Below are 16,823 nucleotides of genomic sequence, written 5' to 3'. Positions count from 1 at the left end.
GTGCTGATAAGGCCCAACATTCTGGAGAGTTGTAGAAGAGGTTGGAATCTTCTTTTTTCATAGCATTTCACAGAGCTGGAAAATAGCCTCAGGAATAATCTAATATAATTCTTTTGTTTCAGTGAGGAAGTCAAGGCCTTGAGAGGCTCCTTCAAATTCACCTGGCTAATTAAAGGTAGAGCCGGAGGGACCAGAATCTCTGAGCACTGATCTTCCAGTGACAGAACGTTCACATAAGGAACTGATGAAAACTGTGCACATCCTTCCCACAGAGCCTTCACTGTGGACAAGCGGGCACCGCCCTGGCCTTGGCATTATGGAATAGCCATCAGGCCAGCAGTACTTTAAGAGACCAGAAGGACAGAAGTGAGACGTCTATAGTCACTCCGTTCTGTGAAGCAGTAAAACATAGATGTTAAGGTGTTTAACCGAAGTCCCATTTGCTTGGGCGTGTATCCTGGCTCTGCCACTCCCAACTCTGTTACCTTGGCTGTTTGTTACCTCCCTTTGCCACTGTAAAGGGAGAATAATAACAGAACTTATTTCAGGGACTACAATGTGGGTTAGAAGAGGTAATAATGTAATACGTGAGAATGGTGTCTGATATAGGCATTCGACGAATGTGAGCTGTTACTATTGCATCATATGTGCAAGAAACTATTGTGTAAACCGAACATTTAATTATAGTCCTGCTGTATTTTGCCTTAAACCTCATACCTGCCTCTCAAAGTTGTCATTAGTATCTTTCTTTGTGTTTGATTTGGATGAGTCTCAGTTTTGCAGTTAAGAAAGCAGACTTCAAAAAGGTAAGGTCACTTATTTGTCCAGAATGATGTCACAAGTGTATGATAGTGATTATCTTTCCTTCTTGTTATACTTCACTCCACACTAATCTCCCCTGGTACCCATGGGGCTACACCAGGGAGGGAGCGAGCAATGAGGTCGATGATCAGAGTAGAGGACTCAGTCCTCCCGGGTCTTGCTGTCCAGTACCCAGATTGCTGTCATGATGCTCTCCCATCAATTATCTGCAAGCTCTTAAAGTTTTTCAAGGAAGAAATAGCCCCCAAATTTCTATAGTCATTTTGACGGAAAGGCCGTGAATCTTAACGTAAAATGATGTCAGAGTCCCATGTGCTGCCAATTTTATGAGGAGGAGGTTTCCGAGTCCCAAATCAGATCCTCTTTCTCTGCACCAATTTATTGGAGCTCCTGCTGTTGTATGCTAGTCCTGATGTGCCTGTCAGAGCCCCCCACCCACGTTCCGGTGGAGAGTCCATTCCCAGGGTTTGCGAGACAGCTAACCGTACCTTTGTTCCCTGTACCCCGTCACCAAATGATGTCATTCTTACATGACGCGTTTCTGTTGCGAATGTTATAAACTTCCTTTTTATGGTTGTTGAAGAGTTCTTTAAATAAGTATTATAGTAATCTTCCTCATCTACCTCAGAAAAGATCCATTCTTTAAACCTGATAAATTCCTTTGTCAAAGTAATAAGAGGGTGATTTCATTTGTAGTTCTACGTACTAATTTATTCCATAATTTGGGTGTTAATCTTGCTGTCAGATGAATACAATCAACTTTTGGACTCAATTTCTTCCTGTGCAGGGGAGAATTTCTGTACCAAGTTCCTGCTGAATTGCCTGTCTTGCACACGCCCACGTCTGATTTTCATTTGTGCTTAGCCTCTTGCCACAACCTGTAATTGTCCAGCTAAGTTTTTTTTTTTTTTAAAGATTTGGTGCTTTCAGATACCAAAACAACTTAGATTCAGAGCTGCAGGGGGTAGTTTATTGATACATAAATTAAACCTGAAATAATTCAAACCCTCGGAATTGTAAATCTCTTTCATGACAAATGACTGAAGTTGACCGCAGTCTGTTCAGTGTGGAAGTGGATGCCGAGATTAGTCGTTGACAGCGTGCAGCGTTGTGGAAGTGCTGTGTACTCTCGCATCCTGTTGCTGTTTCTCCCCTTTTTGCCATTGTTATCTCGGCCTCGATGTCATTTTCCCTTTGATGCCTGGCTTTCTGCTGCTAGGGACTGGTTGCCATTCTGTGAGCAACAGTTCTCAGGTTGAGGTTTTAATATTTCACCCCCATGGGCTCGCTCTGTTCCAGACCTGCTGAATCAGAAGCCAAGGCTGGGATATTTGTGTTTTTAAAACCCTCTTTATAGCATTCTCATGCTCAACCAGAATCGAGGACCACTGTCTTATTGCCTAGGTTAGAAATCTTATATTTGTAAATAAGTGAAACCCACTCAGACTATCTTAACAAAAAAAAAAAGAGGAATTTGTCATGAGGGAGCTGGAGAATCTCACAGAGCTCAAGGGTATGAGATCCACCCGGGCTTCCCGAGAGACCCGAATCTGGAACTGCAGCACTGTCAAGGACCCAGGCAGTAAGTCCCACTGCCCCGGTGCATCCCTCTGTCTGCCTAGCTCCCTTCAGAACCTTGTGGACACCATGTTCTGCTTCTCTTTGTATGGCTCCTTTTCTTCTTTTTCTGTTGCCACATGTCCAAACATGGCACCCAAGTTCATCTGTCCTCCATTCAGGCCAACTAGCATCTCTCAGTCTAAATTCCCACACAAAGGTCTGATTGGCCTAGGGTAGGTGGTGTGTCTACCCTTCCTTAAGCCATCAAACAACATGGTTCAACGTGGCTGCCAGGGGCCCACCCATGTGTGAGTCCAGACGCTGTTTGGATATCTCCAAGTGCTTCTCTACATTTGCTACATTCTTATGCAATTATACCAAATAATTTTGTTTCTGATTTCAGCTTCATTGTGATATTTTCACCTTTAAGGAAAGTGAGAGGCAACGATTTCTACAAATTGGGTGGTTTAATCATGCAAATGCCACTAAAACACTGGACATACAGTCTCTCTGTGTGCCTAGTTCTCCCTCTTATGAATGTGAACCAGTTATGACATTGAGACACTCAGAGCCCCAGGAAAGCTGCCTCTCTCTAGCAGAGGAAGACAGCAATTGAATGGCCCCATCATTTTCTATAATGTATGTAATTTTAGTCATCACAATAAAGCATGGTTAAAGGGTTTGAGTTAGTTTATCACAGACCAGGCTGATAGGGGACCTTGTACTGATCTTTTACAGAAAAAGCTCCTGCCTTTTCTTTGTTGACACAGGGTTCAAAAAAGAGGGGAATATCAGTAGTGCCTGGCACAGGGTTAGGATTCAGTCATATTTGCTAATAGTGTTTGCTTAGAAATATTTATTAAAAATACCTTTCAGGTGGTTTTGAAACAATGGAATGAGTTACCTAGGAAAGTAAATAAGCTTTTACTCTTTCTTTTTATCATCTTAACCATCATCTTACCTATATGGGATACCCAAAGATATCCACGATGCTTGGCTCCGTAAGAGAGGAAAATTTGGTAGGGAAAGTAAAATACAAAAGTACTGCTTCAAAGTGATGACCTTCTTGAGGAAATGTGGTTCATTGGTAGCAGTTTCAATCAAGTCATTAGCAACTGTACCTTGATGTTCCTTCTACTCTGAGTAAAAGCCACAGAACAGATTTTGTCATGTCAGGTTTCATGCCAAGATTCTGCATCAGAATCTCAGAAAGAGTAGTTTTGGCATCTCCAGGTCAGCAGCTTCTAGTTCTCTCACTGCCCATCGCCGAGGTTTGTTGATTGCAGCCCATACATGTCCATCCTTGTCGGGTGTTCTGCTGTTGTGGGCCTTCCAGAACGTGCATCACGCTCAACAGGTTCTCGACCATCTTGGAAGCACTTGCGCCACACTTCCATTTGTGCTGCACTCATTGTATTGTCCCCGAAAGGCTTCTGAGTCATCCGAATGTTTTCCATGGAGGAATGTTCAAACTAACACAAAAGAAAAAATAGAATAGAATAAAATAGTTTAGAAGAGGATAGAATAAAAAATAGCAATGCACAACACCCCCACCCTTGCTCTCTAGAGATCACTCCATGCTCTCACATGTCCCATTCCTTCTGATAGGCCAAGAGGAGGAAAACAGAGTGTGTGGTCTCTGTTTTGCTGCTGCGTAAACAAGGAGAGGGTCAGTCATTCCTACAATTTAAAAATTCTAATCTTACTGATACTGTCACCTTCAGGGAATGTGAAAAGCAACGATTTCCACATACTGATGGCGACTTAACCTTGCAGATACCACTACATGAACGAGGCGAAGAGAATGTTAGGGTAAAGCGCAATGTTAGCGACTAAGTTAGAATTGAAAATGAATTCGATCTCTAAAGGACCACGAGAACAAACAGGACTGTATTTCAGCAAATTGTAAGGCCAAATAAATGCTCACTGGGTAAAACAGAGACACGTGTGTTAGTGGAAGTTGAGCTATAAGGATGACATATAAGAGAAATAAAAACTAAAAGTGATAGTTGATAAATGAGACTGGATCAGAGTGTTATTTAATGATGAATATCATTAAATACTGGGGAGTCAGTACTCCCCCGAACAGCCCGGATGAATATCATTAAATAACACTGTGATTTGTAGACTAACTGGCAACTCCCAGAACACATAGCACTGAAGCCGTGGGTCTTTGCAAAGTTTGTGGAAGTCTCAGCTTTCGTATCTTACATCAAATGTTTAATAAGAACAATCCATAAGAAATGTTTTCAAGTAATTTGCTAGCTTCTGATAAATACTGTATTATCCAGCACTCTTGGTTACAAGTAACAGGCTCAGTGGAATCTCCTGGCTAAGGTAATTGGGGCGTCTACAGGGTTGGTCTAACAGGCTCTCTGACAGCGTCATCTTTCATCTCTCTGATCTGCTCTCCTCCTGGCGGTTTTATTCTCAGTACGTCTTGCCACACGGTGGTAAAGTGATTTCCCTGATTCTTATCACTTAGGATCTGAACAGACATGAGGTCCTTTTTCTTTCTGCCTTTGAGTCAGTCCTCCCCAAAACAGCCCGGTTGGCCCACTGGATCACTTGCCCACCCCTGTGGCAGGAAGACAAGGGCCCCAGAGGAGGGGCTGAGGGATTCTCCAAAGGAAAGGAAGGCTTCTGTGGCCAGAGAAGGGGGAAGACGTGTGGAATGGGAAGAAAGAGCAAATGTCCACCCATGCATGACACAACTGCATGCCAGGCACTTTCACATCCTGTGGCAAATGAAAAGCCTTCCCTGATAAAAAAAGAAATGACAGCTTGAAATACTGTGAGTAGTGAGAGAAAAAACTCAAGGAGCCTTGTAATATTGTCTCCAGTTCCCAGGTGTACACATAATTATTAGTTCCTCTTTGCTTCCGAGTATTATGCTTGCCCCTCTGCTACGTCACTCCTGCAGATCTGGTCTCCTTAAACAGGGTGAGAACATTTGAAGACAGAACCTCGTCTTTTATCTCTTTATTACCAGTGCCTGGAACACAGAAGCCACTTGCTTATTGATTAGAATTGGGTTCTATGCCATGTACTGCTTAAGTTAGGGAAATAATCATCATTAAATGTTTGTTAGACGAGGGCATAAGGGACAGTCCTCATTCCGCACGGAGAAGGATTCAGCCGTCTCGGCTTCTTTGCCACGCCTCCGCAGGGTGGGTGTGGGGGCTCGTCTGGTTGGTGAGTGGAGGATAAGGAAGGGCCGGCCCGTGGGTACCGTCCTACAGCAGACGCAGAGGAGGGGTCCACTGCCCAGGCCAGTCTCGGGGAAGCCCACTGTTGCTGTGCGCTCAGGGGTAGCTTCCACCTCCTGTTTCTTGCGACAGGTTCAAAATTCAGATGTGCAGAAAATGTATGATTTAATGGTCCCCTCAAACCTCACAAAAGGCTTTAGAAAGATCCTGTATTTGTTTTTCAGTAAGTGCAGAGAATGAATTTGAAGAGTAAGTATTTAGACACTTTATATGTCATTTATTTGTATCTCATCTTTTACTAAAAGAGATTTAAGGTGACTTGGTGGTAATCTAATTTGTGACATTCAAAAGCCACAAGGACAGAAGAATTGTCTGAGACACCCTGAAACACAACTGCATTCGATATGGTTCCCTAGCTTAGACCATAGTCCTGACGGCACTGTTGCTGCTGTTGTTTTTAAGCAAAACAGACGTTATTCCTCCTCCCCTGGTCCTTCTCACGGTGAATAGCTAACCCCACCATTGAACCCAAAACCTGGGAATCAACTCAGGCCTCCTTTCCTCTCTGTTGCCCCTCCCCCCAAACGCCACCCCATACGTCACACAGTCACACGCCAGATTTCCTCCTCTCACGTCTGGTTCCACCTCCAGTGTCTGAGTTCACGCCTTGAATGTCCTCCCACCTTGACCCACCCAGCAGCCCCACTCTGCGGCCCTTCACTCCCTCTTCTGTGCCGTACCCCGTGTCTGTTCTAAGGCAGCAGGGTGATAGTGTTACTCATAATTATATGTGAAATCTCTCCGTGGTTTTTTTCCTGGCTCTAGGATTTAGTCCAAACTCCTTGGTGTTCACACAGGGACCTAAGGACCTAGCAGCTGCCTAACTCTCAGCCATGTCTCTCTGAATAGTTTCTCATTTGGCTTCCTTCTTCCATCACCCCTCCTCCCCCAACACCCATACCCTAGAGGCACTGAGAAGTACTCAGAGTACTTCGGAGAGGCTAGGCTATTTCACGTCTCTGGGTTGCGTTTGCTGCTCTTTTGCCTATAGTTTACCCCTTCCAGCCTCCAAGAACTGCTCAGCTTTCAAGATGCAACCCAAGTGCCCCCACCTCTCTAAAGCCTTTTGGACAATTCACCCTCAGGAAGACTCAAGCACTCTCTTCCTTGTATGCCCCTCTGTGACTTCTGGTCCCTAACACATTTTTCCCCCATGAATTTTTTGTAATACTGTTTGCCTCTAGTAGACAGAGAGATGCTGGGGCCCAAGGACAAGTCGACCTGGTTTTGTCGTCTGGCACGTAGCACCGTACCCGACACTGCAGCAGGTTCCAGAAGGGGTTGTGACTAAATGCATGTTTATATGCATGAGTGAATAGCAGTTTAAGAATTTTCATTAGCAGTATTCCTTTGCTTCCTACAACTCGGAGGATATAAAATTAGCGGCTCCTACGGAATGGTTGGAGGGGAGCTTTAGTCTTTTGCAAAGACGTGGCTTTTTGCACTAGGGAGCAGGCCCTGCCTACAGTAGTGTCAGCGCTGATGTCAGCAGCCTCTGTTTCCTGCGGGGTTCCGAGGGCTGCGGGTCAGTTTGGTCTTCATCTTATCAACGCCCACACTCAGAAAGCAGAGGGCCTTGTCCCGGACTGACAGAGGGCTTTAAAGCCTTAGAGAGCCTCATCTTGCTGGAGAGGTTTAAATATACATCTCTCCAGGACAGTGACGAAATAAATGGCTTTGCTCGATCTTCCATGCAGGCTCTGAAAATCAAGTCAAGAAGTGAAGAATAGTGGTAAAGTCAGGGGGTGTTCACCAAGTGACCGCGGCCCAGCTTGTGCGGTGGGGCACAGACAAAATTTAAGAGAGAAGGACAGTCCTCGAGGAGTTTACCGTCCAGACTTACTAATGTCACAACAGGGAACGTACCTCCTGTGATAGGTTCTGATGATCAACGTAGACTACTTTTACATTATTTAGAAATATGAAATACTCAGCAAAGCACAGACCATATTCCTACAGCTGACAATGGTCAAAAAGAGGAAAGGCCAGGGTTTGCTCGCAGTCTACTTCGGATGGCAAGCTGGTGCCCAGTGGGCCAGAGTCAAACAATATTTTGAAATTCAGGAAATTTTTAATAAAAATTAAGATTTCTTACTAGTGCTTTCTTCCTGGCTCTTAAATTCATTTGACTTTGTGGTCTCAGGTCTAAATGGTTCACGCGTGACTTAGTGGTTCGGGGGCAACTTTAAATAGGTGGATTCTCATATGCATGCAAGGGTATTTAACTCACTCCCAAGTTTCCAAGCGTAATACATAGGTTTCTTTTTAAAAAATGGCAATCAAAGATTAGTATTGCCCTGGTTTCATAGTTTATATCTGAGATCAACAAACCGTTCTGTAAAAGGCCAGATAAAAAGTATTTTAGTCTTCGCATTGCAGATCATTTGGTCTTTGCCGTGACCACCCCACTCCGCCATTGCGGCATGAAAGCAGCCATCAACATGCACAGGCAAATGAGCACAGCTCGTTTTAATGTGCCAATAAAACTTTGCTTAGGAACCCTGAATCTGAATCTCACATAATTTCTGTGTCACAAAATATTCTTTTTCTTTTGTCTTTTTCCTGACTATTTGAGAATGTAAAAACTATCCTAGTCCACGAGCCATTCAAAAGCAGATGGCAGACCTCAGGTGGCCCAGAGGGACCGTGGGTGATTGCACATCACGAAGTCTTGCTCTTAGGCTTTGGAAACCTAGCTGGCCCCAAAGCAGCAGCCAGGAGGTTCTGTTCTCTGGATCATGCCAGGGATGCTCCTTTCCTCACTTCTGCGTACTCACAGGGAGCCGGGTCGACGTCCGTCTCGGGCATGGAAGAGCCAGCTTGTTCATCGTACATTTCCCGAGGCCTCGGAGGCTGATCTCCATTTCAGGCTCAGGTGATGAGTGAGCCTGGTGTTTTCCAGGAGGAACTTTATCCCTCGAGCATCTGTGTCCCACTCATACACTTATGCATGGAAAAGGCTAAGTGAAATCTATTAATATCCAGCTAGAAAGAAAACTATAAAATTACACATATATGCAAGCTTGTGTGTATTCTGCAGTTCAAAGTGTAGTCAGCAAAAAAAAAAAGCCTGCACGCTATTGCACTGGGAGGAAATCGGTGTCTTTGAAATCAAATACCCTGCCATTGGCATATCCAGGCTTGAAACCGGGCTGCAGCTTTTAGCTTCCACCACATGTTTACATTGGAAATCTCTCTGTGCTCATATAGAGTTTGTTCTCTTATGAAATCATGTCTCTAGGGAAGGATAATTTAAAGCCATTTCCGTTTGTTATGTCTGAGCTGAACTAGACTATTAGGGCTTGTTAACGCGGGATAAACTTGAGCCCTATAACTGCCTTCATCTGCAGATTATAGAATCTGTCCAACAAATTGCATTCTGATGTTTTCAGATGAAGGCTAAGCAAGCAAGGGCCTTTTAATTTATATTCTATCACCATGGTTGTCTTAGGAATCACAGTTTTGACTTTCATGCCCGCTCGGTATAGCAGAGATAATATGATTCTCGAACGGGCCAAATCCAGAAGTAATTGAGACACTAAACTATATCCGCCTGCTGCGATAGTGGAGCAAGCCAAGGCTGCCAGTCAGAAAACTGCTGGCTAGGCATCTTTCTTCAGGGTACCTCCCGTCCTCCAGTCTTAGCATAAATCAGTGTTCGGTCCACTGAAATATCGTGTGTGGTCTGCATTTAGAAATTTCATTTGAAAATTATATTGTGGCAACCGTGAGACAGATGGATGAAGTAGAACAAGTTTTCTTTAGGCTCATGTTAAGTAAATAGAATTCAGTGAAGATAGACGTTTCCCTGATTTAGTGAAGGGGAGGTGACGGCTGCCCCAGGGTACCTTACGCCCTCCACCTCCGTTCATGACGCCCACTGAACCCTCGCACTGTGATACTTCAGCATTTAAATGTTTGTTTGATTAGCATTCTCCACTTCAGGTCGTGGGATATTGGAATGAAGAAATTATATTTACTTGGCATCTTTGTTGTTTTTTAGTGGCTAGTGGAACTGCCAGCCCAGCTTCAGTAAAGGTTAGAACCAGACGGCACTGGGCTGCAGGGTCACTGGACAACGTGGCACCCCAACTCTGGAAAAGGGGTTCTTCTTTTATGTCTCCAACCTTATCAACAGGGCCTCCAGTGAACTTAAATTTTTTTAGTAAACTCATGCAGGCATTGTCCTAAGCCCAGGGCTTGGTGACAGGGGTGATGGTGGAATAGAGAGACAAGTAAGACCAGGACCTTCTCGAAAAGTGACTGTGTATTTAAATCACCGTAATCAAGACCAGATTCAAGGAGTATCACAAATGCAGGGCAGACACGGGACAGTGCCATTTAAACTGGGCTTTGAGGGGGAAATGGGGTTTTAACTACCAGGAGGAAGAAGACTCAGCTACACTAAGGGAACGCCGTGAACGAAATTCCCAATGCAGAGAAGTACAGAGCACGTGGAGGGAGTGTGGGAGTGAGGCCTCCCCTCGCTCCCTCCCTCCTCCCTTTCCTTTATTCGGTGTTGAATGAATGCCTGCGGTAAACCAGACAGACAGGGCCCCTGTCCACAGAAAGTTTGCAGTCTAGAGGAGGAGACAGTCGTGAGTTAAAGAAGCCTGAAGGAAGTGACAAATCACAATTGTGAGCCTTATCTCAGAGGAGAGGGGCATGCTGGCCAAGAGAGAGCATTACAGGAGAGTCCAGCGTGCATTCTGGGGCTTCACTGAGAGAGGCCCTGCAGTGTGAAGGGAGAGCAGGCATTGACTAGAGGAGACCGCAGCATGTACACAGCATGTGTACATGACCGGAGGAAAGGCAGTGTGTACACAGCATGTGCAAGACACTGTCAGAGAAAGGCCCTGGGTCGTGTTAGGTGCGGTTGACGGCAGAGTCAGCTGCTGACTGCAGTCAGGGAGTCGAACGTGTGGGGTTTTTGTATTTATTCTAAAAGTAAAGGAAAGCCATCGACTTGTTTCAAGCAAAGAGTGGAATGAGGTAATGAGGGTTGCTTTCTGGAAAGATTACTCTGGCTACAATGTAGAGAATGAATTAGAAATGTGGAGAAGGGGGCAGGAAGTTTGCTGGGTAGCAGATGTGATTGTCCAGGTGGGACCTGCTGGTTGTTTGTTGGGTAATGGTGGTGGGAAGGAGGAGGATGGAATGAATTCAAGGTCTAATTATGAGCTTGGCCTTGGAGACATTGAATTTGAAGCACCTTTGAGACACTGAAGAGACATACCGGGAAAATTTTTTTTAAAGTCTGAAGCTCAGTGAAAAGGCCTGTGCTGGAGATAAACATTTAAGAGACCTCTTCTCGTAGCTGGCAACTGAACCGAGAATGTGGATATGCTAGTTGAGCAAATGAATGACAGGAAGAATTAATGGATGAGATCAGGTGAGGAGATAGCATAGAATAAGAAGAGGGCCTGAACAACTGTGTGTGGGGCTATAGCTCTGTCATTACTAAGTACCAGTTGTGATCATCGACTCTTTTGTCCTAAGGCTAGCTCTCATACCTTATATGGACAGTCTGAAAGCTAACAGGAACCTGGGAAGTGACTGACCCATTCCCTTGTCCACAGGGAAACAAGGGAATGTTTCTAACTTACTGGTGCGTGGGTTCTGAGAGTTCACATAAAAGATGGTCGTCTGGATTGTAAAACACTCTTCCCCAAAGAAGTACCTGTGTTCCTAGACTGATGCCTCCAGGGGCCAAATTCGATCAGGGTTCTTTCCATGAGACGTGATGTTCAGTGGGACCTTGGGGTAACGGGACAGATTCCCCTCATTGCTTCCTTGGCCATGGGCCTGGGACCTCTTCTCCACTCTCCTCCCATCCCCCTTGCCAGGCACTGGGAGACAGGACTGTCCACCTTGTTGTCATTGGGAGTGGCTTAGTGACATCGGAGAGGGTGCTCCGGGGCTTTCTGGGACACCTCCCAGTACAAGCCCCCTGAGGCTCTTGTAGATCTGCACTTGAACCCATTCACTCCCCTTCGATCTTTTCTGAGGACCCCAAGGATTGGCCAGCCTGTGTCTCTCACTTTTGCTACCAGCTCATAGGAATCTGGTGGGGTCGGGAGTGGGGGGAACAATATAATGGGGGAGTAGGAGGGGACCGCTGTTTATTTTGCCACATTTGGCCTATGAGTACTGTCATAAAACTTTTCCTCATCTTTCTAGTTCCTGAAGCAAGCACATAGCTCTTTGGCAGTTCGTAAGAGTTTTTATTACGAACAATGTCAGAAAGCAAGTTGAGAGCAAAACATCCCTCTCTGGGCTCTTCCCTAGCCTGTCCCTGTGTCGTGTTGCTCCCTTAGACCTAGGATGAACCCACATCCCCATCTCGGAGGTCAGTCGTTCTTTTGTGCGTGGCATCTCGGCATAATAGCCATTAGCACTTGCTTTCCCTTTAAAAGGTTTAGAAGACAAAATATGGCTGCCCACTTTAGCCCCACAGGGAAAGATAAAGTGATGCATTGATGGTAACAGAGTTTTCAGAAAGAATTGGAGTCATCTTTATCTGCATGTTCGTGAGACCATGAGCCAGCAGACTGGCCTCCTTGGTGTTCAGTCCCAGGACCTGGGCTGGGCCTGTGCGCGTGCAGGTGCAGACATGGGTAGCAGAGGGGAGGGCCCGTGAGAAGGGCTGGAGATGGGGCCGGAGTCCTTCTCCAAGGTGTGCCCACATTTTCTCCTGTCCTTTCCACCTCCCACAGGCAGGTCTGCCATGGGGGACTCACACCTGCACTGGGCCAGGTGGTGTCAAAGACCAGGGTTGAAGAAGGTGGGTTTCCATGCAGCTGTGGGGTCAGCAGCAGAGAGGACAAAAACTTGGAAGCAGGCGTGGAGACAAGTTATGATGACAGAGAAAGTAGGGTATTGAGGGAGGGGTCTGGGTCATTGTCAGATTGGATTGTCACAGCAAGGGGAGAAGAGCATGGAATTGTCAACAGGACACTTAACATTTTTCCTGAAAAGTTGCCACTTTAGGAGAACGATTCAGGAAGAATTTCTCCATGTCCACATAGCTACGCTTCTGTTCAGAGGTTTCGGAGCAGCTCAGGCCACCCAACTGGTGAAACCATGTGGGGTGCCCCCAGCTCACAGGCCTGTAAGAAGCATACTTAAGTCACATGTACACAACATGAGAACCACCCATGATGTTAAACAAACAAGCAAATGTGTGATCCCTTCTCATTACCACTTCCATGGAACCAAACGCTATTCAGAAGTGTTGACTACAGTGGTAATGCTTTCCTGACAAAGAGGTTACTTGTAAAGTAATAAAGAATATTAGAAAAATGGGCCATAGTCACTACTATTTGGTGCTATGTAGGTGGCATGCCTGTTACAAGAACTTTTGCATCATCTAATGTGTTTTAAACTAGAAAAAATGTAATTTAGTCACTCCTGGGCACTCAGAAGTTTAAAAGCCCCAAAATCTTATGCTGTCTGGTGGGGCAGGCGAGGCAGGTCAGCCTCTGGGACGCTGCCGGCCAGCCTCCAGCGCACTCGTGGTTTGGGAATGTGGAGGGAAGTGAACCGGTGGACTCGGGACTGAGTTTTCGGTTGAGAGTTCTGTCTCAAGCTCGGGGTCTGAAATACCTTTGTGTGAGCCTCTTGGCCTCCGTGTGACTCAGTTTTCAGATTCAGTTTTCCTTTCCATAGAATGAGAAGGTGAGCCCAGTATTACAGTGGTATCTGAGTGCCTTCAAGCGCCTAGGAAAAATGCACAGCGAAGAGGGCCGTGTCGTCACTGGGGGGTGAAGGCAGCTGCTCTGAAACACCAGAGATGGGACTCACACTTCGGTGTCACCAGTGCAAATGTACTTTTTTAATCCCATTTCTTACATTGCCTCTTTATGAAGACTTTTTTTTAACTCTCATATTACCTAGAGGAAACATCCATACACATCTCGTTGAATGGTGGGTTAGCTCTAATATCCTCCAAGTCAGTTGAGCATTTCAAAATTCACCATAATGTTTTCTAAAACCAAATTTGCCTGGAAAGTTTAGGTCACTGTTTTATTACCAGCTTCATAACCACCCGATTCTGGAAACAACAGAAAGTGAAGAACTTGGGCTTGGAAGCTTATTAGATTCTCCAGCTAAATCCACCCTTGTCTCTGGGGATTTTCGTCTCCCCGCGCCCACTCCAGCTGTTACTGATTCTTGGTGCTGTCATATGGGTGGTCAGGACCTCCCCAGAACCAAACTGGATCAGATCCGTGGGGTTTACTGGTCACAGCGTGAAGACTCAGAATTGTCCGTTGGTTTGGGATTATTTTTCCCCTGAGACAAAAATAAACGCCATTATTGTTTTTTTCTGAATTAAAAAAAATGAAAATGCAAAGGAAATGGTCAGTTTAAGGCACCCCACAGAAAGAGGTGACATTTTGGCGTGTGGCTCTCCGGGCGTCTCCGGGCGTCTCCCAGCGTATGCATACGCACATGCACATGTGCCGCTTTTAGAAAGCAGCTGACACTGTCCTGGCCGCATGTGACCTTGTTTTCTTCATTCAGTGTCCCTTGTGGGTAACTGTTCAGAAACGAAGAACGACACCATTAGTGAGCGTGGCCCCACACACCATGCCATTAAATAACTGCCATAACCTCTTTACCCATTTTTCTAGTTAGTTGTTGGTCGTTTAAGTTTTTTTCTGGTTTTTACTGTCAGGAAAAGCAAACAAACATTGAAACGAACATCCTTCTATGCACCTATTTCCGAGTCTGTCGGATCATCTCCTTAGGATGCACTCCTGCAGCGCTGTGGGCAAGCCAGGGGCGTGTTTCCACGTTTGTGTGTGTTGCCAAGCCACCCATCCTTCGTGTTTGTAAATTCTTTATCCCCCATACTGTTGCCCGCACGGGGGGTTATTTTTTTTCAATTTCTGTGAATCCCCTAAGTGAAAACGATATCTCATGGGTGTTTTATATGTGCTTTCCTTTGCCTACTACAGAGATCGAGCATCTTTTTGTATTTTTCCTGTTGTGACTTGCTCGTTTAGTGAGTCCAGCCTGCAAACTCCAGGAGGACTGTGGTCTGCCTGGTCCACGGAATGCAGGACGTGGGCTGGGAATTATTCCTCAGTTAGACTGCACAATGTGAAAGCCTGTCGTAAGGAAAAATTTCAAACTCATTAGAAAGCTCTTTTAAGAATATTCTGTTTTATGAATAACTATACCATGGCGTTTGAGTATCCCTCACAAAAGAAGAAATTCACAGTGCTAATTGGAGACACCAGTCCTAGAGAGGGTGGGACTGGGCTCTTGCCCCTCTGCTGAGGTCCCTGTGAGGCGTGGCAGAATTCTTGGAAACCTCTCCGAACTCATGCCACCCCACGAAGGAGCTGCTGCAACAGCCCAGCGCACCCCACCTGCTCGAAGTTGCCATAGGCCAGCCTCTCCGAGTTTTATGATGCGTCTGAAATGAACTTTTACTGCCTCCTCCCTTCAACTCATGAAAAATCGTGGGGGAGGAAAGAGAAACAGAACCCACCAAGAGGAACAAACAGACCTGTCCAGGGCTGGTGAATTGGCTACTCCACGGGGCTGCGGAGAGTAAACTACAAAAGACATAAAGCACACCTCGCTTTAATCCTTTCCATCCGCCCAGAGCCCCAGAAAGCTCATAAAGTCTCCCTTTCTGGGTGATTGGATTCCTTTGGCTCAGGGGAGGCAGCGCTGCCTGGTTCTTTGGGGAGGGGGCTGAGGGACCTAGGGAGAAGGAGAATGGCGATTATTGGGGGAGAATGAAAACGCAGCCTCTCTCTTCCTGCTTGGAGGTGCTGAGTGGTAAACACAAACAGCTGTGGCCTGGACCACTCATGGGGCTGGGCCCCGCCATTCCTAGTGGCTGGCACCTCCCTCAGAAGCCGAGCGTAGCTGTGAGGTGTTTCACCTTTTGGGGGCTCCTCTTGGCCAGTTCACAGGGACTGTTTTGAATGCTGCTGGCAAAAATGTGGCTGAAAGTTGTGTGTGGTGGGTGGTGTGTTTTTTTCTCTCTCTCTAAAAAGAGTAGCTGTTCTTCTCTGCCAGTAGTTAGAAGCTGGAACTGTCTGTTCTTCTTGTTTGAAATCAAGACTTTAGAGACCAAACTTTTCAGAGCCTGGAAGAAGGAGAAAGGAAAAAAAAAATCCTCTGGTCTGCCTTTGGCCTGGATACTTTTGGCTTGTTTATTTTTGACCTTTCACCGTGTTTGCGGGCTGCAGGGGAGCCCTGGTCCGCCTGGGCTCCTGCATCTCCAACAACAAACGCTCAATCCAAAAAGGAAATAAATTCTTTGGCAGTGAAAAGAAGAATCTCCTAAAATTTGTCTAGTCCTCCTTGTTTTTGAACCCCTGATGAAGGCAGAGAAGAAAATGCACTTACCAGTTCTTCTCCACCCTTTGGCCAGCCCTCCCTCTCCCCCCCACCCCCATTCCCTCCTGCCTTCTCCCCCAGGCATGCTCTAGCTGAGCTCTTCCCAGCTCAGGGACTGCCTTTGGGGCTTCTCTGCCTTTGCAGGTGCCACTCCCTCCTGGAATGCTTTCCTCCAACCTTTCCCTGCGTGAAGTCCTCCTGGCATATATGGGCTTTCCCTCCACTGGCTGAAATCCTTGAAAGCAGGCCCCAGCCTTAGGTGTCCAGCGCAATGCCTGTGGTACTGGTGGCAGTCGTGGTATTAGTGTTAGCTGCAGTAGTGTTAGTAGCAGTAGTGCTAATAATAGTAATACTTACTCTTTATTGGGTTTGTGCCTGGTGCGAGGCACTGTGCTAGCTGTTTCTCACAGGTCTCTCACCATCTCAACAACCCTACCTCGTAGGAGGTATCACCTCCATTTTATAGATGAGGAAATTGAGTCTCCCAAGTTAGGACACCCAGCCAGGGCCACGTTACTGACAAAGGGCTGCAACAGAGTTAGAGTCTGGGTTCTTGCTCATTTCCCCTCTCATTTGGGGCCTCTTATTATGGTAGATACTTAATAAATGCCCCTTGATTGAATGGATGGCCCTGAGAGTATGTTCTGAGTTGGGGAAATCTGTCCAGGAATTTCAAGAGCCACAGCTTTTACACTTGGTGCCTTGACTGGGTTCCCTCTCTTCTGGATCGGATCACATCTCCTGCTTTTCGCTAAGAATCAGCCACATCCTCGTGTTGTAGCTGGGGCAGGTGGGGTGGGGTGAAGATGT

The 16,823-nt window shown here is 46.1% G+C and overlaps 1 protein-coding gene and 1 long non-coding RNA gene across 5 annotated transcripts in view; one reads left to right on the top strand and one right to left on the bottom strand.

Annotated features, from left to right (window-relative positions):
- RAD51B (RAD51 paralog B) overlaps nt 1–16,823 on the top strand; it is a 519,294-nt gene that overhangs the window by 406,972 nt on the left and 95,499 nt on the right. The gene's annotated exons all lie outside the window — the stretch shown is intronic.
- LOC118976921 (uncharacterized) lies at nt 14,350–16,228 on the bottom strand. The gene is made up of 3 exons (XR_005064378.1): nt 16,023–16,228; nt 15,553–15,759; nt 14,350–14,764 (listed from the first exon to the last, which is right to left on the bottom strand). It is a non-coding gene; the product is annotated as an uncharacterized LOC118976921 (long non-coding RNA).

Source organism: Sturnira hondurensis, unplaced genomic scaffold, assembly GCF_014824575.4.
Source record: "Sturnira hondurensis isolate 20B ecotype Veracruz unplaced genomic scaffold, ASM1482457v3 Scaffold0021143, whole genome shotgun sequence".
NCBI lineage: Eukaryota > Metazoa > Chordata > Mammalia > Chiroptera > Phyllostomidae > Sturnira > Sturnira hondurensis.
Note: the sequence above shows the minus strand (reverse complement) of the source record. Positions and strands in the feature narration are given on the sequence as shown.